Below are 23,614 nucleotides of genomic sequence, written 5' to 3'. Positions count from 1 at the left end.
AAGTAGTTCTGACCTTCAATGGCTGTTGCATAGGAGGCAGCCCAATTTACCTCCCCCCCCCCCCCCCCCCAAGATTTGCAGCTTGCATTTGGATAAAGCAAAAATATACGAAGGGAAGTATTACATTGCCAAATCCCTAAATCCTCATTCACTCAACATTCAAATGTCCTCATCTCATGGTTGATGGGTGAAGCGGAGCAAGTGGTGTTGGTTTTGCATATGAGTACTTCTGGCACAGCTTTTATTCTTAGCATATGGCAATAGTTTGTGGTTCAATTAAAGAGGATATAAAGGTTGTCCTGCTAGATTAGCATTTTATTATTTCAGAAGGTGCCAACTGTAGAGCATTGTAGAATCAGTTGTCTTGTTTTCCAAAGTCCTGAAAAGAAACTCTTTATCCCCATAACATGCAATCAGTTTGAAAACTGTCACTGAAAAGTTCTTGAATTAAAGAAAAACAAAAGCCAAGCAACTCTCCCAGAAGGCACAGGCCTTATGTTTTCAGTAGCATTATCTCCACTGACAAATGAGACATTGCAGATAAGAATTTATAGAGGCTGATGTTGGGTGATCTGAATCTTCACAAGTGGGTTACAAATATAAACATGAGAGTGCTTGTGAATTCTTTAGAATACTGGTCACCAAAAAAATCAAAAAGATGTCACCGGTATGCCACTTTGTGTACTTTTATTGTAAAAGCAACTACAATATTGATATTTCACATACCCAGCTGTTATAAATGCTGGATGACCATACCTAAGGTTATGGAAATTTGCTGATCTAGCCCACTACTGAAAACCTGAGACAGAAAGAAGACCTGAATCTCAGCATTCAGAAAGATTTTCTAGAAACACATTCCAAATCTGCAAGGTTTGGTTTTGTCTCATTACAAAAACAGAAGCCAACTGAAGTTAGCAGGTCTGTTTGGAGGTCTTCCTTCATTAGGTTAAACATTATTCCAATTCACTTAGACTCAGCTTTGATGCATGTGATTTTTAACCGTTATTAAACATTTTCATGCAACATTTCCTGTTCCATTTGCAATGTCAAAAAGCATGTCTGCACCAACTATTTACTAATACCACAAGAACTCTGAATGACACCAAGAATAAGAGGAAAGGCTGCAGAAAAAAAATAAAAAAGAAGAAAAGAGCTCTGTAGCCATTGCGGAAACCTAAGTAACAGGAAAAGTACTGAGCCTATACCAGTAAAAGCTCATTATTTGTATCTCCAAAAATGTATCGAAAATACTGAACAACAAGGATTTAACAACAGACAGATTCTGGCTGGTTAATAATTGCACTAGCTTTTTTATACAAAACCTGACATTAAAACTCTTACAAATCTACGAATACTTCCCTTTCATCAAAATGATAGAGATGACAACAAATCGTTCTAAGCTCGGCAACATGCAGAGTATTGTAATTCCTTTTTAAAATGACATTGGTTGAGTAGAGAACCTGGGAGGTACACCTCTGGCTGGGAAATGGCAGAGCTACTTGTTGTTCAAGCACACCTATTTCTAGTAAAAAAAAATGTGTGGGACAGTTTTACAGCACTACCCTGATCAGGCTGTAAGAGATTAGCTTTCTCTTGACGGAGATGCTCTTTTGCCAATGACCAGGACTGCAATAACAGCACGGAAGAAGTACATGGTGTTACTGGCGGCGCAGAGTGTTTTCTGCGTCAATGTTCCTGTCCTCCGTGTTTACAGAAGTGTGAAAGCTTCACGTTAGCACAGACTATCTGCTGGACTCTGACTCGAATCCTGCCATGCTTGTGCCTGCTGGCACAGGCTTCGTTAACATTTTGTTTTCCCTTCACTTCGCTTGCTGCAAAGCAAGATCTTAAACATTTTCCTGTTTATTTCTGTTTCTGCCTTAGAAACAGTTCTAGTAGTCCACTTGTAGGGAATAGCCCTATAACAAATCGCTGTGGGTCTTCATCCTGAAAGCCATTCATTGAGGGAAAAGCTTATTCTCTCTCATGTCTTTTTAAAGGATTTGAATGTTTAGAAAATTTTCTGTCCAGACTTAAAATGCAGGCAAACCTATTTCATTTGGGGATATATGTGAAGCAAAAAAATAATTCTGGGTACAGATCCCTACTCACTGCAAATCAGTATAAACTTTAATGCTTGTGGAATGATACAGATAGATGCAAAGCGAGCAGTGGTATTGAACAGAAAGCAAGGAAAATCTTTTAATCAGCATGTCAATTCCAAGTTAAATTAGTTATTTCAACTGTAGACATCATCCAGAAAGCACAGTGCCTTGTTACACAGCACCAGGTATTCAGTTCAGCACTCACCTGGAAAGCAGTGGAAATGGAAGAAATGAAAATGGTGGAAAACAATTACTTTGAGATAGTTGTTGGTATGTTTTATGGACTTCAAAAAATAAAAAGAAAAAATAAATATTTGCTGTTCTTTTTTCTCAGCTGTGCAAAACTCAAAACACAACATAAATTGCTTGATACAAGGAGTGTTTTTCCCTTTAATTTTGGCCTAGACCCTTTAGTGGCATCCTATTTAAGCTAAGGCAGGGTTTTGTTTTGAGAGTTCTAAGCTCAGTGACGTTTTTGAGGTCTGTTTTCCTTCTTAAGCTACGTTCTGAAGCATGCCTAGGTTTTGGTGGTGAGATTATGAAGTTTGAAAATATGAACAATCAGCTGAGGAGGAAGAGAGAGAGGATTAGCTACAGCAGTGACCCTGCAAACCGATACCTCACTGCAATCCAGCATCAGGGGAATGAAAATTAGAGTGGAAAAGACAGCTATAGGAGAGCTACATACCAACCAAGGAAAACATTTTTGTTTATTGAAATAACAACTGTGAGGGATAAAGAGGTAGATTTTCTTTTTTTTTCCTGCAGAGAAATTAAAAATACACAAGTGTACTTCAAGTCAGAAGAAAGTAAAATGTAGGAACTTCAAATCCCAGAGAAAATGATATTTCTTTATTGCTTTAGCTGCAAGCTTGATCTCATTTTTCAGAGACCAAAGTCTTTGCACTTTTAAAGCCTCATTCCCAGGCATCTCTGCTCATGGGTGTTTTACTAGTAGCACCACGAAATTTTGAAATATTTAGAGAGATGGAAAGGGGAGAATGGCACCAATTTTGCAAGTACTAAGTACGTAATTCCCTGATTTACTCCATTTTGAGCACTAAATCACACATCATCTTGTGAGACATTTTAGATTTTAGAGCTAGTAACTAGCGAGCCAATGTCCAGGTCTGATGAGAGGACTGAATGAGCACAACTACCTACTTGCAGTAGAGCAAGTCAGCAATTACAGCAAGATAAAGGATAATTAGGTTCCAGTTCAACTCTCCATCCAGCAGACCTCAAAATCAATGTCATTCCTTTTAATACTTCTTTTTTTTTTGGCTTAAAAAAAGGGTTTATTATAGTCATATCCCCTGAATTCTTGGTTAAGAAAGGATAAGGACTTTTTGGCCTGTTTCACACATCAGAACCTTTACAGCTTTTAGGAAAGGATCTAGAAAAGTAGAATTCAGCATGTCTTCCATAAATGAAAAGCTTGAAGAAGAAAAGCACTGAGAAGCTGTTTTTTTGTTGTTGTTTTGTTTTTGTTTTTTAATAATAAAATATAACACAGATGACTGTGTTTTTATTTATCAGAAAAAAAAACAACTTCACAACTACCCAAAACTCGGGCACTCATTTGATACTGGTGAGGCTTCAGAGAAACATAACAGCCAAGCCTATAACATGTTTTCTACAAACAGCCAGGAACTTTCATATTTGTTCCAAAAATCACTTCTCCCAACTACAGAAAACCATGCCAGTCTTGGAATCCCTTTGGAACCAAATGCTAAGTTTATTAATTGTGGTACCAAACAGCATCCAAAATTTATGTAAAGATGTTTACCACACAACTCTTCAAATCATGAGAGCTTCTGAAAAGAGAAAAAACCCTCTCTCAAAACTGTTTCTTTTACAGTTCAGTTCAAAAAGCTAGCATTGTCCTCAGTCTTTGAATACCAAAAAGTCAATACCAAAAAGTTTTCAAAACATGAATGTATGCCGTTTATGCGTTTATGCACGTACATATATATATATACTTTCATAAGCCTCATAGAGAAAACAAGCAAACGCAAAATCTTACCAGAATAAAGACAGTAACAGGACTTTCTAGACAAAAGGCTATCCCTTCCCTCTGTTGAAGCCATCATCCCAAATGTAATCACTACAACTCTTCCCTGACAGGCAGTGCTTGATAATCAATTTTGACTAAAGAAAAATGCCACCTTATTTCTCCATCTGCCTCTTATAGGAGAAGCACAGTATTAAAAAAAAAAAAAAAAAAAAAAAAGTCGGAATTTGTAAATTTTACAGATCTTTGAATAAAGATGAAATGAAGTATGAAATCAAGAAAAATAATATTTCCATTTACCTAAAACACGGGTCTTCTCACAAGCCAAGGAAGAGGCTCTAATCCCTAAACCCAAATCTAATCATGGTGAAATTTCACTGAACTGAAATTTAGGAACTAGACTCATATATTGAGCCTGTTTCTGTTCAAGGAGTAATGCAAGCCAACAGTGATAAAGAGGCTAGCACATTTTGGTTTGTTTGTTTTGCCTACCAACCTTAATAGAGATTCTGGATGCTTGCTTCACTAAGGCTTGGCACTTACTTTTGAAGATGCAATTTGCTTTGATGTCTCCAAGCCCTTCACACCACATTGTGACTCCAAAATAACCACATCCACACAGGGAGATTAAAATACAGTCACTGCCTGGAAAAAAAAAAAAAGTACACACCCAAGAATACATGTTTTGGGATGCACCATCACTAGTCCCGCCCACACGGTCAACATGAAAGCTTGATCTTTCCAGCTCCTTAGCAATACGTATCCCTTCCCCAGAAGGGTAAATACTAGTAGATGAAGGCTAGTGGAGCAGCAATACCCCTTACACACATGACATGACTTACAGACTTCAGCAGCAGCCTCTCCACAATCCTCTAGATAACCCCTTCTCTGTGCAGGCTGGTGTTTTCCCTCTTTTTTTTTTTCTTTTTTTTTTTTCCCCAACTCAGGTTTGTAAGTTTTCTACTGCTGGATTTCCCTTAGACTTACCTTAGTGTCTCATCAATACCAGTCTTGAGATAAGTCATCCAACATGGCTCTAACTTCAAAGGTAGCATCACCTTCCCTTTCTGTATTGGCTGGGTTATAAGCAGCATTTCATCTTTTGACCTGTTTGCAGTATGTCTTGATAAATGGAAAGGAAATGAAAGCATCAGGAAGTTTTACAGAAACTGGGAAATAAAAAGGAAAAGAAGTCACTGAGAAGGACTTGGGAGTATTGGTTGATAGTTGGCTGAATATGAGCTAGCAGTGTGCTCAGGTGGCCAAGAAGGCCAACAGCATTGTATAAGAAATAGTGTGGCCAGAAGGGCTAGGGAAGTGATTGTCCCCCTGTGCTCAGGTCTGGTCAGGACGCACCTCGAGTACTGTGTTCAGTTTTGGGCCCCTCACTACAAGAAGGACATGGAGGTGCTCGAGAGAGTCCAGAGAAGGGCAACGAAGCTGGTGAGGGGTCTGGAGAACAAGTCTTATGAAGAGCAGCTGAGGGAGCTGGGATTGTTCAGCCTGGAGAAGAGAAGGCTCAGGGGCGACCTTATCACTCTCTATAGGTACCTTAAAGGGGGCAGTAGCAAGGTGGGGATTGGTCTATTCTCCCATGTGCCCGGTGATAGGATGAGGGGGAATGGGCTAAAGTTGCACCAAGGGAGGTTTAGGTTGGATGTTAGGAAAAACTTCTTTACCGAAAGGGTTGTTAGGCATTGGAATGGGCTGCCCAGGGAAGTGGTTGAGTCACCATCCCTGGAGGTCTTTAAAAGATGTTTAGATGTAGAGCTTGGTGATATGGTTTAGTGGAGGACTTGTTAGTGTTAGGTCAGAGGTTGGACTAGGTGATCTTGGAGGTGTCTTCCAAACTAAATGATTTTGTGATTCTGTGAAAACAGGGAGAGAGGAGCCAATACACAGCCATAGTGCAAACAAAAGAAAAAAAAATCCAAACCACTGAATTGTTGCATCATTTCAAAAAAGTAATTTTTTCCAAGTACAGACAAACTGAAGTAAATCAAATACAAAGTTTGAGATTCTGGATATGAAAATCACTTTGGCACCTAGATCACTGAACCAAAAAAACATTGCCAGTAGCAAGATATGTACTTTGGATACAAAATTATGAAAATATTACTGGACAGCCAACAGAAACACTTGTCTGCTGTGCTGAATTTCTTGAAATTAATTGAATTTTCCTGCAATTGAAAAAATAGATGTTGAAAGTTCAGGACATCTAGAGCGAGTCAGAACAGAAAAGCCAGTTCATGGTTGATTTTTTATTTGAAAACATACTAATGTATGTGTGCACACACAGGACTGCAGAACCCTCACATAGCAAGGATACAGGCAACTTCTCTTTAGACTTTGTATACATTCTTCATAAATAAATCATAGAATATCCAAGCTGGAAGGGACCCACAAGGATCATCAAGTTGAACTCCTGGCTCCCCAGAGGATGACCCCAAAATCAGACCATGTATCTAAGAGCGTTGTCTAAATGCTTCTTGAACTCCAGCATGCTCAGTGCTGTGACCACTTCATCTTAGCATCTAAGAGCATTCTGTTTTTGGAACTACTAAATCATCATCAATTCACGCTATCTTAAACTCTTCCCTATACCAAGAAATCACTGGATAACCACCACAGTAATTGTTCAAATTTCAGTTCATGGCTTGTACTTTTGTAGTAGACTCTGTCCTGTATCAGAGAAAATAGGCTCCAAAGTGTACACTTAAAGCTAGGTTTTACAAGTAGTTATTGATTTTTGATGTTGATACAGCTTCAAATATAGATCTGCCTTTTTCCAGTCATAACATTAGCTTTTTTTTTTTTTTTTTGATCTTGGTTAGTAAGTATCTTGCCATTTGCATCATACGAAACAATGTCAGATTCTAACTTGTCTTTCTTCACAAAACATGTGACTCAATTAGGATAGGGGACTAAAAGTCAGAAGCTCTGGCTCTAAGTTTTGCCAGACTCCCAAAGCTACCTGTCTTGATTTCACTGATGACTACAACGATTTCTGCAAGGTATGTGGCTCTTCCGCAATTATAAAAACATGGCAGGTATGGCAGTGGTTTGTGAATGTTTACAAATATTTAGATAATTTACTGTGTGTGTAAAACAGTACCGTATATTTATGTAGATTGCTTTTCGTTGTTTCAGAGTGATATTAAGAAATCCTGTTCTGTAGTTTAACAACAGCTTTGTTTCAAATGGTAACAAAAGTAAACAACAACCACCACCACAAGAACCATGTTAGATGTCTCCCATCATCACAGGTTCAAAGCAATTAAAGTTCAAAATAAACCAGAAACAAATGACCTGGGAACTGAGAAAGTTTTGATCCAAACAGACTTGAATCATAGACTAGCATTTGACCTGAATTAGGATTTCACTCGCTGCTTTGATCTCCTAATCCACTCCTAATGCACCTAGGAGTGCATTTACATGTAACATAACTCAGTTCCACTCACCCTAGAATTCATAGTATTTTATAAAGATTGCTGTGGGGGAAACACATGTGGGTATGTATGATTTAACATCAAGGAGACAGATTCTGTTAACAAATAAAGAACACTGAAAGTAAACATCTCGGTAACACCTTCCTACATGCAGACCTCTAGTCATCTGATTTGCTTAATTTGTGGGAAAGGATGAATGTCAAAAGAAACCCAATTAAAAACATTTTATATAAACCATGACTTTTTAATCTGGTTATTTCCCTGTTTTATTTGGAAGTTCACTTTGTCACTGTTAATAACACTGTAAAGTGTTTATGGTGGTGTTCTACTGAATTCTGTTCATCTAAGAGGCTCAGCCAAATCTTGCTGAATCATTTTTAAAAGGTGACATGAGAAAAATCTTAGATTTGTGAATCATTTTTGTCCTTTGGCCACATGGCACAGCCATACTTGAAGCTACTATGTAACGTATTTGTTTAAGTGTAGTTCTGCCTGGGACTGTGAGCTAGCAGAGTCCACCAGTACTAGTATCTTGCGGTTGAACATCTCTTGCTCTTTCTGGGTCTGTGGATGTAATTTCCTGTTTGAGATAGTGCTGCTTCAACAAAATAACGATTACATTTCCTGACATTTTGTGAAAGATACAAATGTAGCCACACCTCCATGAATATATAATCAGATTTCTTCATCAAGAACTATACCTGTACGCTGTATGCACCTCAAAAGCTTTACTTTACAATAGCTGGAGTGTGGTATAGAACCATACTATACACATAGTTTAAAGTATAATCATGTCCTATAGCTTTGATTTCTTACAAGCCCCTTCATGGATCAGCCTAGGATGTGCCACACAGCCTTCTTGTCTGTCTCCTACAGGGAATGCAACACACCACTCAGCCCCTGACAGCACCACATGTCTAAGGCCTCACACAAACACGCAGATCTCATTTCTGTTCCCACTTTTCCTCCTGATCTAATTCTCTCTTGCTACATTCCAGCTCATCTACAAATAACAACATGTTGCGTGTTGCCCAGATCTCTGCCTGCTGAGCAGTCAGGTCACTGGCAAAAAGAAATGCAGCACAAGGAGAAGAAAAAATAGTGGCATCTGTCACTGCCACCAAAAATGAATGACACTGGTCCTCCTGGACACACTTTTTTGTCTGAAGAAAACAATGACTTTCTGCCAGTCTCACTGCTACAACTGCTTTATGGCAGCACAACTGAAATTTTTGATCAGAGTTAATATTTTCCTTTGTCTACAGACAACTTCATTTGTGATATCATCACCTCAGGATGACTGACAGGGATGTCATGGGGAAGTGACCGCATATGAATTTTTTTTTATTATTATTATTTTTTACAGCAAATGCCCAACGCCTTTCCATGTCATCTCTTTAATTCTTCTTCTCCCTCCCAGTGTCCAGCTTCAGAGACCTGTCACCCCTACCAGGCAGCCATAGCTTCTGTGTCTTCCCTGGTCCTCTATGCTCTTAGGATATGTTTTGCCATGACACCCAGAGAAAGGGAAAAAAAAAAAAAAGCCTGAAAGCAGAATCCTTGACACATGAATTGAGAATGCAGCTATTAAAACTAACATATCCTTATACTATAATATGACCAAAAACATATCTGAAAAGTTATTGTGAATTTTAGTCTAATAGGAGTTCTTTATTAGATTAAGGTATTAGCCTTTCAGGGCATATAAAATAGATTTCATGGATTCCCTGTAAATTTGGAAATCCTTAACAAATGGCTTTTGAAGAAGAAAGAATAAGAAGAAAATAAGGCAGCATCAGCACTGGGCAAAATTCTCAGTTCTAGAGAAATTCAGATTAGAGATCTGAGGAATCCCATATAAATTTACTCTATATTTGATAACAAAAAGAATGATTTAAGTCAAGTAGAAGAAGGGTCTCTCAACTCTTCCTGATTAGCCTAAAAGAACAAGAATTGTAACACTTCTAGGTCAATGGAAAAAAAAAAAAAAGGAAGGACTACCTCAAAGTCTTTGGATTAGCTTTATTTTTCTCCAGAAAGAAGTGATAATATATTTTTCCCTGCTTATTCTGGAGAACTTCTTTCATCACTCTACTAAGCTACAGTAGCAAGTCACTACCTAGTCCAAATTCAATAAAAGTTCCATCACACTTACACTGTTTCAAATAGATATTGAATGAAATAAGGCTGTTTACTCACATTTAGTGGAGATGTTACCTAGATTAAGGATTTCTGGAGGCTTACTTCATACTTAGCAGTTTTATCCATGGTTTACCAGCTGTTATTTTTATAGAGAAAAATAGCATGGAAGGAAGTGATTTTTCCAGCCGATGACTAGGTGGTAATTTGTCAAAACACCCACATGCTTCACAGAGGAAGTAAATGGGGAGGAAGATCCAGGTAGTGTTTCCTGGTTAATAAAAATCTGGATTATATTAGTACTAGGTTGAGGGGAATAAAGGAATTCTAAATGGCAACAGGATGGGGACATCTTCAGTAATTCTATCTCCTTCAGAGATTATGGAGACGGAATGCCTAGAACCAGGGAAACTTGGCTCCCTCCTTCTAACTGCCTGAGCGTTATATCTCTTGGGGCACTTCAGCACCTCCCCTTGCAAATGCAGTCTTGGGAAGCTGCACTACTTGGACTGATATTTGTATCATCAGTTCCCCAGACATTTCTCCCCATGCTACTCACTTTCTAGTCTTCCACTGCACTTTCAACACTTGCTTTCCCACCAGCCCCCACACTGAAATTTCTTTGCACAACCACACACAGCAGCAGCCCCTTTTAATTGCTATCTTGGGTGGCAAAAACTTCCCTACTTTTCCTCTCTCACCATGGTAAGAAATGGTTTGGACCCCTCCTGGGAACTGCCTAGGCTGAGCCTACTGGCCTCACCACTTCCTCACCAGATGCTCCCAAGGCTGTGGAAGGTCAGACAAACCAAACCACCTTCTTGTTGTGAGGCATAAGCAGAAACAAGGTCACCTCTTGCCAGGGGTATGGTCAGCTGATATGTGGGTGTGCACACCTTGCTGACAGGACACCCCATAATGCCAGTGGTGTCATAGAGATTGTAAATCATCCCAGTTATCTATCCCTGCTGCACCACACAGTCACTCTTCTGAGGATTCATTTCATCCATAAAAATCTTTGTGCTGATGTATTCACCTCCATTCTCTGTAAAGCCCTCCCTGCTGAGGGTGGCCCACCACCCACTCCAGGATTTGGCACCAGTATGTGGTCCATGCTGGGAGGAGGCTGAAGGGAAGCGCTGACCGCAGAGCTAGCTGCGCAGTGAAGGCTGTCAGTGCCCCTGCTCCCAGCTGGCCAGGAAGGGAGCTAATTCCCACACCCTGCAAACCAGGTGACAGCCAGCCTGACCTATAAATGCACAGCAGGCAAATTAGGATGAAGTCCCACTACAAGGAAATCAATTAACAATTAATTTCAAACCCCTAAAAGGAAGTGAACTTGAGCACACAGATGTTAATACACTCTAGCAATTCATTTGAAGAGACTTGAGGGAATTGATGGACAACATACAGCAACAAATCTTGTTGTAATGCTAAAAACATGGCTTAACAATCCTTCCTAGCATTTTGTTCCCTAGAGCACAACCACGTATTAGTATAGATACTGATGCAAGTTAATCCAAAGGAGATTGCAAAAATAAATGAATAAATAAAAGGGTGAGATTAATGTTTGCTGACTGCTTCCTTATTACGCTTCTTCCAGATTCTTTTTCTAGTCAGTGTTTACAAGCTATGTTGCCCATGAAGAGCTTTTTATATAAGAGAACTACTTAAATTCAATAGGAGAGCACAAGGAAACAATGCACTGAGGAACTAGATATGACCAGATAGGTTTTAATAATTCAGATCATCATAATTTCATAAAAGATACTCTTCTCCTCGGTATTTTGAATTTAAATCTGCTGGCTTTAATTACTGAAATTTTGACTTTGATCAAATAAATTTTAAAAACATTAATTTCTTCCTTTTTTCTCTATATAAGCAAGATCTAAAGGTACAACCAATGTCTGCTGCAGATATAGACAAGGCAGGTGATGCAAAGGGTAGTAACACATTAGGAACAGCAAAACAGACATGGCTCTGGTGCCAGGTGGTTTTTGTTGTTGTTGTTGTTGTTTTTTTCTTTCCCCCCTCACAGAAAGCAAGCTTGCTCTGGCTGCCATCAATGCAAGGATCAAAGCACAGAGGTTGCTGGCCAGTCCCAGGAGGAACAGATTCTCCCAAGAGCACCCATGGCCTGCAATATCCCTGTGCTGGCAGGAGGGCAGCAAGTCCAGCTCTCGAGCATTTGGCCCTTTTCTGTAATGGGAGCCACCACACTTTTAGCACAGACAGTCAGCACTAAGAAGGTGAGACTAATTAAAACGTATTACCTGATACCAGAGGAAAGGCAGAACACAAGAACTGATAAAAGAAAGATGACGACTTGCCTCACATGGACCACCTTTCCTCAAGCCTCGCTTGCACTTCCTCATAATTGGCCATGCCTTTTAAGTTAAAACTCTGTCTTCCTTAACATTAATCATTGCCATACCGTCATTTGAAGATTTGCTTTTTGCCCCGGTGCTGAGTGCTCATCTGCTCCTGAGTAATAGCTCTCCACAGTGGTTATGCAATGATGACACCACCCTACAGCATGCAGACAGAAGAACCTCTTGCATTACTTGGTCCAGAATGCTAAATACAGCCAAACATGGCCACGATGTGCCTAACTTTGAGGTCAGAAACTGAGCATTCCCCACCTAGCCTTTCCCTCAGCCTGTCATATCACTCCTGGCTCTCACCTCTGGCTGAGTGACCCATGCTTCTGATCTGACCATGGCATTTGGTGGAGTTTGGGGCACCTTCACTGTCCAGCTGGAAATGTAAAGAGGTTGTTAATGCAAAAATAGTTTTCCAGTACAGTACTTTAACACCATTACAGGCCCTGAGTGATTGTAGCTGGGATTTTTGGAAGTGCAAGATACAAATCCAAAGTTTATATGCAGATAGGTATAACAGAGTGACTTTGAAACTCTCCATTAAGCTAGCAAATCAAGTAGGGAGTAAGAGATTCACATCAGAATTTAACTGTATAGGGCTTGAAGTGAACAGCCTTGTCTTACACTTTCTCTCAAAAAGAATAAAAATAAAAGAGTGAGTCTATATTAAAAAGAAAAAAAAAAAAGAATACCAAGTTTTTATTCTGAGGAGTAGAGTGAATTATCAGCTTGGAAGCTGACACTCACCTCCTTGAGGCCATTCAAGTTTCTCAGCCTCCATGTTTCAGAGCTTTGACTTTGAAAGCACTCTTTCACATGAAAATAGTTTCATAACCTCAATTTGTTATACTGTATTATTTTAAACGGACAAACAAAAAACTGTCATGAATGGTAGCAGAACTTCATTTGATATTACATTAGATTGTAATAAAAACAGCATACTTTCAGACTGGCTTTTTGCCATCACTGAACATGTGAAGCCTTTTTTGGAACTTAAATCTATGTTATTTAATCATATTCTCCATGCATAGCAAGAAATTACTTCAGGTATCTCAGAGCACAAAAATCCAACAGTATAAGGAACCAGAGTGTTTCAAGGTTACACTGCAGCTAAAATACATATATATATATATATAATAGTGCATGTTGACAGTTCTGCACTGAAGAAATTTCTATTTTTTGAGGTTATGAGTAAAGCGTTCTTCTTCCTTTCTATTTACACAAGCTTTTTTTTTTTTTTTTCCCTGTCAGAACCAATTGTTACCATAGCTGTATAACAGAACTACAGAAAATAGTTATCCTGCCTTTCTCCCCTTTCTCCATTTACAAGTTATTTTTTATGCCCAGCCCTACTCCTAGCCAAGGATGATAATGCACCTTAAGAAGACTCTGAACAAATAAGTAACCCAATCAGGGAATGTGGTTATGCCTATTTCACAGGAAAAGGGAAAGTCAATGCAGACATAGTGACTCCCCAGCTATCACCCAGCAGACAGATTTTCCACATGGAAGGCAGCACATCCCATTCCTGCTATTTATGTAGAAGTTTGCCCAGAATCCAACCTACTGCCCTGGTTTCCATACCAGAAGTTGAAGTGCAAGTGAGCTCACTTCGTTGCACTAAGGCAAATGAGCTCAGGTCACTGAGAATGAAGAGGGAAGAAGGTGAGAGCTTTGAGGGTTGTTTTAACTGACTGATGTGTTGTAAACAAAGATGATAGAAATCCTAAGTCTGGCTGGACACAAGGGTGTTAACAGCAGGCAAACAGTGAAATAGCCTTCATGACTCATTTTCTGTCTGCATTACTGGCAAAGCTCTATTATATTTTCAAAGACGCAAAGCATCTTCACAGATCTGAGGGAGTGTGTGAAGGGAAAAATCCATAGATAAAAGATTGTTTTTTAAAGACTTAGAAATATCAGAGTGCCAAGATTTATCTTCTTTGTTATACTGGAAAAACTACTGAGATGACAGGGAATTGAAGACAGGGACCATGTACTTCTTTGCTGGAGAGAGGATTCAAAAAATCTTTTAAAAAATGTTTCCCCCCTCTTATCCCAATACTAGATTCACATTGATAATTCTGTGCTTGAAAAATCTCTCATTCTCCACTCCTCAAGTACATAGTCCAAATCTAAATCAAGACCAGGCAGATTTAAAGTCCCAGTATATCTTTTTTTCTTTTTTATTTGGAAAGAATCAGAAACTAATTATTTTTATATTGCAATGCAGACAAAACTGTTGGAGGGATTGAGTGAGAGAACAAAGGAAGAAGAGACAAAGTGAACATAAGTGCATTCTCACTCACTCTTGGAAGGCTAAAAGTTAGGGCACAACACAAGGATGCCCGAAGATCGCCTGGTCTAAGCTAGACCACAAGACTCCCAGAAACAGTCCTTTAACAAAGTTTGCATCTTCCCATGGATTGCAAAGCAGTGTTAGGTCAAGATGTCAAAGCTGACCGTAGCATTCATATGGGCTGAAGTATTTCAGCAATAAGCCAGGCTAACTGCAGCCTCCAATTACTCTGCACTGTCTAGACTTGACTCAATATTTTTGGTTAAATTTGACTCCCCATGTCAGATTTTCTTAATACTCAATCACTGTACTTCATTCACATAAACAAATGTCTGCCTCTCAACGTGTGCTCTTCATTTTGGTGACAAAGTGCCATTTATTCTGGACAGCGTCTCACATCCAAGCATTTCATGAAGAAGCCTATTTCAGCAAGTTTCCTGTCAGACGTTTCCAAAGTCAAAAGCTCTCACGTCACACAACCATCATACAATCTCCTCTACTGGATATTTCAATGCAGTTCCGTTTTGTAAAACCATATAACAGATTTGGGTTTGTTCTACCGTAAAACAAGTGTGTTAAAACCATCCGAATTCCCGCAAAACATCCAGTCCTCAAGTGGTTGGTCCTGAGGCCCTGACAGCACCAATAAACAGCAGGTAACTGGAATGACTTCTACTGAAGTATTAATACAGAGCACAGCAACAGCCTTGCTGGCTGACACCCAGCAGTTCAGATCATTATCTCACTGAAGCCTACATTTCATCTGAAGGTAACAACCTGCTTCATTTTTTTTTTATTCTTCTGCAAGGCTAGAGTCTGGGCAGATCCAGCTGAAAAACAAGATTAAAAAGCAGAAGGTCAAACAGCAGAATAAACAACAGCAACCTACACCTTACAAACCAAACAGCAGCACAAGAATACTAAAGCAGCACTCTGGTTATTATCATAGCATCTGCAAAAAGCAAATCCCAGACTGGTCTAAATTAGGCTGCCAGAAAGGTTTTAGATTGGTATCCAGCAGAACTGAAATGCAAATGATTAAGGTGATGACTTGGATAAGACAAAGAACACATATCAACTTTTATTCAGGATTTCTCTATTTATGGTGCATATAGCGCCTGATATATTGTGAGCATAACAGAGCAAAGTGACCCAGGGAATAGCTTGCCTAGCAGACTAAATTTTCCCCTCATGCACCCCCCAGTCCCTGGAGCATAATAGCAACCTTTTCCTCTACAAGTTTAGAACTTTCTTTGCAGCTGCAGAGATGAGGAGAATAAATATTTCACACCCTTTTCACAAGAGGCCAATTTTCTTTGTATTAAAAAATAAAAATAAAAAAAATCCCCCTACACGTTGTCAATTATATGTATACTAAATAAGGAAACTGTTCAAGTGGTTCTTGTTATGGAAGCCAAATATAACAACCCCTTTAATTATAACTTTAAAATGCTGAAATCCTCTGTAGCTAGATGAGCTAAAACGCATTGTAAGTCATTGAGACGAGAGTCACAATATTTTATAAAAATGTCACCTAGAAACAGCTCTCTCCATCAGTAATCTCCTACCAGAAATGTAAAAAAAAAAAAAAAAAAAAAGTAAGAAAACAGCAATTAAAAAAACCACACTTGGAAGTACTGAAAAAACAGCATACCACTAAGATGAGTGGAAGGATTAGCAGACAAATCCTAGAGACTGGAAGAATAAATAAAAAAGTGGTAACTCCTTACATGACTTTACATTTGTAAATCTGATAAACTGGTTCACAGAACTCCCCCATTCATCTGAATTCCACTGAGGTCCACTGTATGGCCTACATGCAGAGTATACGTTACTGCATACAGCATAGTACACGCTAATTTGAAGTGTATCCTGCTGTCTCACAAAGACAAGACACCAAATGAGCAGTGCTGAGTAATTTCCCAGATAAATGACTTTCCATGACTTACACGCAACAGTAATCTGTCACAATTCAGGCACCTCTGAATAATGACTTTGAATCACATGAACTAGGTGTAGCAGGGCAGGAATACACACTAGAGCACGATGTCTAAGTCTAAACCTACTTAACCTTAAAACTATCTCTACACAATCTAGGTGCTTTTGACCTTCCATTTCCTCATCCCCAGAGGCTCCAAACCTGCTGATATTTCTTAACCAAAGGGCTCCTTGTCTAATAATGGGCAGAAGTCAATGCCTGTATGTAATGGAAACAAAAATATCTATGAAGATTCATGAGGAAAAAAAAATTAGAGGCCGCCTGAAGAAACCACAGAGTTCTACTTTATGTAAAGAGAGACTGCATAACTAAGTCATTTAGTTTGGGCTTAGAATGGCAACTGAAACACTGGAGGAATTGTTACTTGTGCTATCCAAGGAAAATGGCTGAGCTTAAGAAACAAGTTTGGTCAAGACCATAGGCAGCACAATATTTGTAGCTTCAAGCAATAACTTACTGAACAAACCATATGATTGGAAAAGGTATACAACTTTTCTTTTCTGAAAGCAGCAGCTTTCAAAGCTAAATGCAAGCACAGAAATGCATTGCTCTGAGTTCAGCTAGAAAGATAACTAAGATCATTTTGTGAGCAATGGTATTTGGCATCCCTGTGGAATAAGGTGAGGTGATGAGGGCGAGGAAGAAAGAAAACTTACAAGGTAACTTCACCTTCAGGAGAATAAAGACTGGTTAGAAAGACATCTCCTGCTGGCCACAGATTCTAATGCACCATAAGCCTACTGAGTCTATATTACTGGCATCTAGTAGCATCATTAATTTTAGCTTCTAGGCTCATCTTTGGATATTTTTGCAGTGAGAGGCCTACAGGTCTAGGAATAGAGAAAGCAATTGCTTTGTACAGAACATTTACTCTTTGTCAGTAGGTGGTTTTGCCCTTTAAAGATTTCTCATGAGAGTTCTTTCTGCTGAAAAATGGTTGCTTAGCTTCACACTTACTGCAAGAGCACTTTGGGTACATTCCTGTGAGAGCACAGGCAGAATCTGGGGACACTAAGTGTTTCTGTAGCAGCATATACCACTGTGAAATAGCAGAGATGAACAGGCTAGTTTTACATGTTTTTCCTCAGGCATGTTTTAGGTGTGCTATGGGGTATACGAAGCTCTGCTTTTTCCAAGGTTAATGCAAATTGGGATTTCTGTGAAGTCCAACACAGATGGTTCTGGGAAAGTTTCTTTCAATATACAGAAATCTCCGGTACAGTTGAATGCTTAACGAATTTCCATGCAAGTCCCAGAGAACTAGTTTCTTATAACATACAAGCAGTTCTTTCCAAAAACACACATCTTCATCTAGGAAAACATTCCTTCTCGGTAAAAACCTGCTCCGGATTACATCCTGATGCCTTTCCTTAGAGCAAAGGCAGCAACCTCAACTGTATCTAAGTACCTCTCATCACGGTTGTTGAATTTAATAGCAGCAGCAACACTAGTAGACAACCTTCTTTATAGGTTGTATATTATGTTTTTATGTGATTCACTGTGTCAAGAAAAGCAACACGGACATAGGATAAACTTTCTATCACAAATTCAGCAGTAACGAAGTTTCAGTATCAATTTCTACAATAACACTATCCTCATGTGATGCTAGATACAGTGTGGGCTTGGTCATACAGTTATTTACAAATGTTCTTCCAAGCTAGCCCGTGAAAAAATTGATAATGTAGACCAGCAAAGAGACAACTAATTAATTTTTTCTGCCTTCACTGTTGTAATTTTCTTTGTTTTTAAATTTCCACAAGGGAATAGAATTAACAATAGCTTTAATGCAGTAGTCTGGACGCTGTCTCTTGCAAACATGCAGACAGTTTGTGACAGCACAGTCCAACATGTCAGCATGCAAGCTAATGCGTCTAGACACCTAGAAGAGTAAAATAGTCAAAGGGTACATTAGGTCCAATCTAAGCACAGCAACTTTCCTTATGCCCAGCAGAATTTTCAGTCACTCTTCAGCAGAGAGAGGCTTGGAGAGATGCTCATTTTCTTCAGACAGAGGAGGAGGTTCCAGGACATGACAGCGTACTAGTCCTGCCTTTGCCCTTCCAAGTCTCCTAACAGAAGGGGTCTAAAACTCAGGTGCCAGTGAGAGGCACCCCCATGTGAAGGCAAAGAGAAAGGATTTAAAAAGAATCTGCTAAATTGTAAAGCACTTTTTAGTTTAATAATTTGCTATTTAAGTCTTGCACTCACTCCTGAAGAGTTCCAGGAGAAAATAGCTTGAGTAACTTGAAGGAGTTCAGGGATTTAGTGCTACTAATATGTTAACTAATAGTTTAGGGGCTTGATGCTACTGGTTTCCACCATCTGATAGACTCATTGGCATAGATATCATGTCAAGATGCAAGCATTGGTGTCTAAGAGCAAATGTTTACCAGAAGACAGATTTGAATCCATCATTTGTGTATACCAACATTTTCAATAGCAGTATTCAACCTTAAAAGAGATTATTATCATCTGATCTAGGAGTAGTTCTTGTTTCATGATTAAAATGCATGAAGTGTAATACCCAACTGCCTCTTACAGAAGCCATGGCAGAGCTAGAATTGATTGCTCCAGCAATCATTTCTCTGTTTTAAATTCAAATGGCAAATCAAGAGGAACATTTGACTAACATTGCTACTTACATTATATGAGCCCCTTTAAGAGCTGTTTGTGACTACAGCTTCATTTACAACAGCAATATATATGTATATATATATTTTTAAGTGCACTAATTGGCATCAGTCACTCTGAATTGGAGTTCAATAGAGTTATCCTTAGAGGGCAGAGCAAGATCTGAGCTTGCTCTGTTAGGAACCAACCTCACCCTTCTTTTCCTTACTCTGTACAGCTGCATAATCTGTACACAGCAGAAGGAATGCTTTAGTATATAATTCGAGTTGCAAGTACTATGGGTCACACACATCAACAACTCAATGTCTTCTTAGATCCTCATCAGCTTCACTTGACTTTAAATTAGGATAGCACCTGGGAAGCCTTGAAAGGAATGGGCAATGGATAGGGCAAGGAAATATCCTCCATGCATTCCCAATAAAGGCCTTGAACTCTGGATACTAGACCAAGACACTGCAAGCAATAAGGCAATATCTGCTGAGAAATGGAAAGTCATTCCAGTTCTAATTCTAGATTAGTCTATTTCAAACTTGGCCTCCTATAACGGTATGTCATCTGCCAGTTAGTGATAGTTACAGAAGGAGCAGATCCCAACTACCAAGACCCTTCAAGCAGAGGCTGAACAAAGTTTAATGAAGGTGTGTGCTATTAGCAAAGAATTTGTTTGCTAATGAAGGTTACCTCAGAGCAAAAGGTACTCAAAATTTAATCTGAAATTTGGAGACAGTAGAACTTGCCTGACACTCCAAAAAGGTACACAGCAACAAAATCCACAATTACGTACAATTAATACTTGTCAAATGTCTTAGTTTTAATTCACATATAGCTCTTCCTCCTACTCGAAGTGTCATGGAGACATTAAACTTCCATTGCTGCATCTGGGAGAGACCTTTGTTCCTCTTGCCTTTAAGAGACTTCTGTAATATTTCTGCCACCTTTGACTAAGCTTGTCTTGGGTATCTTCCAATTTCCAATTGCTACTTTGAAGCTGTGAGGCAAGCTGTCACTGTACAAGAGCTAAATTAGTCTCCACCGCTTCTTGCCATATCTGCAGCCCCCCAAAACAACACTTAATGTAGCAGGTTGACAGGCACTTCTGTTTTGATCAAGGCTTGGGGTTGAAGAGCTGCAGTAGCAATCTTTCTTCCTGAAAGATACGTTGCAGGAAAGAGGGGGACTTTGTTTTACTGCTGAGACATTTTTAATTTTGACCACTAACTCATGCACTCCAAAAGAAACTCAGGATTCAGAATCAAGGCAAAAATACCATGAAAGGCAGTTTGATGCTCCAGGTGGCATATCCTATGAATAAGATACACTCTTGCATATACTGTTTGGCCTGTCTCACCTGAACTAGAAAATACTGCTAAGTACACTGACAATTGAGAGGGAACCAAAGATGCAGAACCTACTGCTCTTCTTCTTGTGTACAGTATTATCTGCCTATCATTATCCAAATATGTTACTGAAGCCAGATTTATAACACTTATATCACTGCTTCAGCCTTATGACAGTAATTGTCTTTCACAGGCAAGCCAGCTTCTGTCTCACACACTTGTATAGACGTGATTAATTAAAATCACACACAAATGGGCTTCTGTACTATCCTTAGACCTATACTTATTACAAAAAGAGAAATGATAATATTATATTTCCCTCCATAAAGACACCTCTGTGTCAAACTGAAAATGTTACAGGGCCAGCCCAACATTTTTACAGCATGGAAAAAGAAGCAAGTGTGCAGCTCCAAAACAGTGTCTTAGAGCACCAGTTAGATTCCCCAGACAAGATTATTAGTTGCAGTTAACCTATAAATTTTAAATAGCATCTCACCTCACAACACAGAGGTAGTTCTCTGCCCCCCCCCCCCCCCCCCCCCCCAAGAGGGATAGAATCTACATGCTCAGATATCAGACCACAAACATTAAAAACCAGGCTAGCATACAAACTGAACCATGGTCACTACCAGAAAGCAGAGTTTTAAGAGACAACTTTTCCATTTTCAGTACTTGACTTGCATCATTGCTGTCAAGGAAGTGAAGGAAATTATCTTATCAGGCCTTTGCTGAAGAACTGGCAGGTTCTCCTGTTTGCTTAATGAAATCTAAACTGTACTCAATCACCATAGTAACAACAGCAACCAAATATGCTCAGAAAGGGATAGACAATATATCACCATATTAATCAGATTCAATTTATATCTACATTGTAGACACATTTTAATACTGACCAAGTCACAGATGGGCAACAGCAACTATAAATCTACATCCTTGAATTGCACACTGGCATTTTCTCAAGTTTCCATCTTTCTTCTTAGAGCTTAACATCTGTTCAGGGAAGTTTCCACAAAACATTAAAACATCTCTGCATCTCAGCTACACATTTTCACCTGGCTTCCAAGTAGGCTACCTAATTCATGTCATAGTCAGACTTTAGTCATTCTCTGCCAGCTACACTGCTTACTATGAGTATCAGTCAAAACAGTTTTCTTACTCAAGACAGCCTGCTGCCTTCCTAACACACAAACTCTTGATACTTTGCAAGTCCAAGGAGGTTCCCATTGGATCTCCTACCAGAGATTCCTAGAGGTTGCCAAGAAATCTTCTTAATATCTTATCTGCCAGTACCAGCATTCTCTTTTCGTGGAAATATTTGCCTGCTGATACTGTGTTCATAGCAGGGAAGCCTTCTGTCATCAGGTAGCAGACAGACACCAGATATGAGCTTGCAATCCTCATCAAGAGTCTTCTAACGTCATCCTAAGTTGTTTCTAAGAATATCATCTTTCAAATCACATTGCTCTATATCCAAAAGAAGGGGCATCCTAAGCCCTATAAGCTGGCTAGGGTAAGTCAGACAAGAAACATTAGCCATTAAGTTATGGAAATTCCCCAACAGTTCTCTGAAAGATGTTGAGAACACGCCACTAAACCATTACCCAAACCAAAAGCTTGCAGCAATTGTCATTATGGACAACTCATTCTGAAAAGCAGCAGGGTGCCAGAATAAGTGCTGAAGCTGCCAAACAGAAGTTGCACATACAAGTTTAGAAGAGTCCCTGCACACTATACTGATCCTGAAGATCAAATCTGTTTGAAACTGGGGATGAAGAGACCTTCTCTGCTACTTCACAGGAGGACTTTACAACAGACTCTCTAAAGATGTGTAAGTAGCAGCAGCCATACCATAAGCTTTGTTTATTAAGATAAAGTTTTATACTCAAGCCAGTTTAACAACAACAACAAAAAAAAAGGACAGACAACAACCATCAAAATACTAGTACTGTTTTTATGGACAGTTATATCTTAGTATATTTTACATATACCACGTCCCATGTGACTGGTGAGACTAGATACTCAACAGCACTCTGCAGTATTATTTTAAGATATTAATTTAACTACATATAACAAGAAAAATATAGTAGTGTTTTCCTATTTAGAGAAGGACATACCATCAACAAGATGACTACTGGTCAGTCTGTACACACTGTAAGTGACGCATAAGTAAGCAAAAGCACTCACCCATTGTTTCTGTCCCACATTCTCAGAGGATGCCATGTGCATCTCTTGTCTAGTAAGTTTCATCTTAGGGTATAGACGAAACAGAGGCAAGAAGAGAAGTCTAAATTACACACTGCAGCCTTGACTGTACAGGCCCAGGACCACCCAGTCAGAACACAAGCCACATAACCTCTTTTCATCAAATGCACATTTAGAGTATAATTTTAAGGAAACAAAAATGCCTTCATCATTTTTAGTTTGCAGTACTGCTCCTCAAGTGGTAGGCTCTTACACCTGCTCCTTTTCCCCGTTGTCATTAAAACATGTTTTCACAAGTTCAAGATAAATAAAGAAGCCAAGTCACATACAGAAGATAACATTTTTCAAAAACAAACAAAAAAAAACCACCCACGCTCACCTACGCTGAGCTAAAAGCCAAGTGCTTTCCACAAACAAAAGAAAACAAATCTAGAAAAGACTAGCTTTTAAAGACTACCAAGCTTTCTTCTAACTGCAGCTTTCAAGCATCACAACTACATCAGATACTCACATGCCTAAAAACTACTTCACAAAACACTGAACCAAAATTTAATGAAAACACAGTTTAAAAATACAGCTTAAATTGATTCCAAAACTCTCATCGGTCTGCTGTTTTTGTTTTGTTTCTAACTACTGTCTCAGAGTTTACATAGCTGTATAGCTGACTAACATTATATTGAGAGTTCAAAGAGGCAACAAAAACAAGGCATCTTCTGGCCTCAGAATTAAGGGAAGGCAATTGGGGTCTGTTCATGGACTTCAAGGCCTAGAGATAAGCAAGAGTCTAACACTTAAAGACTCTTTGATTAGCAGCAGTATGTCCTTCAGGTGAATTCACTTGAAAATCAGCGTTTTCATAGTTAGCATTTGTGCAGTGAGGGTTCCTAAATCCAACTGGCTGTCCTTGATCCTTCATTAATGTAAAAGGTGTTGGAGTTAAAAGGGAGGTAGGGAAGACATGAGGTAAAGCAAAACAAACAAAAACTGCCAACAACAACTGCTGGAACAAATTTTAGTTTTAACTTGAGTGTTTCTTCAGGAAAAAAACAAACAAACAA

General features: G+C 39.1%; 3 long non-coding RNA genes across 3 annotated transcripts; 1 reads left to right on the top strand and 2 right to left on the bottom strand.

Moving 5' to 3' along the window:
- Nucleotides 1–1,496: 1,496 nt before the first annotated feature.
- LOC308180538 lies at nt 1,497–5,498 on the bottom strand. The gene is made up of 3 exons (XR_013940997.1): nt 5,107–5,498; nt 4,663–4,764; nt 1,497–2,310 (listed from the first exon to the last, which is right to left on the bottom strand). It is a non-coding gene; the product is annotated as an uncharacterized lncRNA (long non-coding RNA).
- Nucleotides 5,499–11,005: 5,507 nt separating this feature from the next.
- Nucleotides 11,006–11,873, top strand: LOC308180513. Its single transcript, XR_013940982.1, has 3 exons — nt 11,006–11,264; nt 11,590–11,634; nt 11,746–11,873. It is a non-coding gene; the product is annotated as an uncharacterized lncRNA (long non-coding RNA).
- A 3,218-nt stretch (nt 11,874–15,091) lies between these two features.
- LOC308180522 lies at nt 15,092–23,303 on the bottom strand. Its single transcript, XR_013940985.1, has 3 exons — nt 23,068–23,303; nt 22,539–22,601; nt 15,092–15,217 (listed from the first exon to the last, which is right to left on the bottom strand). It is a non-coding gene; the product is annotated as an uncharacterized lncRNA (long non-coding RNA).
- Nucleotides 23,304–23,614: the final 311 nt, after the last annotated feature.

Source organism: Anser brachyrhynchus, assembly GCF_964034855.1.
Source record: "Anser brachyrhynchus genome assembly, chromosome: 1".
NCBI classification, from domain to species: Eukaryota; Metazoa; Chordata; class Aves; order Anseriformes; family Anatidae; genus Anser; species Anser brachyrhynchus.
The sequence above is the reverse complement of the archived record's forward strand: the minus strand, read 5'-3'. Positions and strand labels throughout refer to the sequence as shown.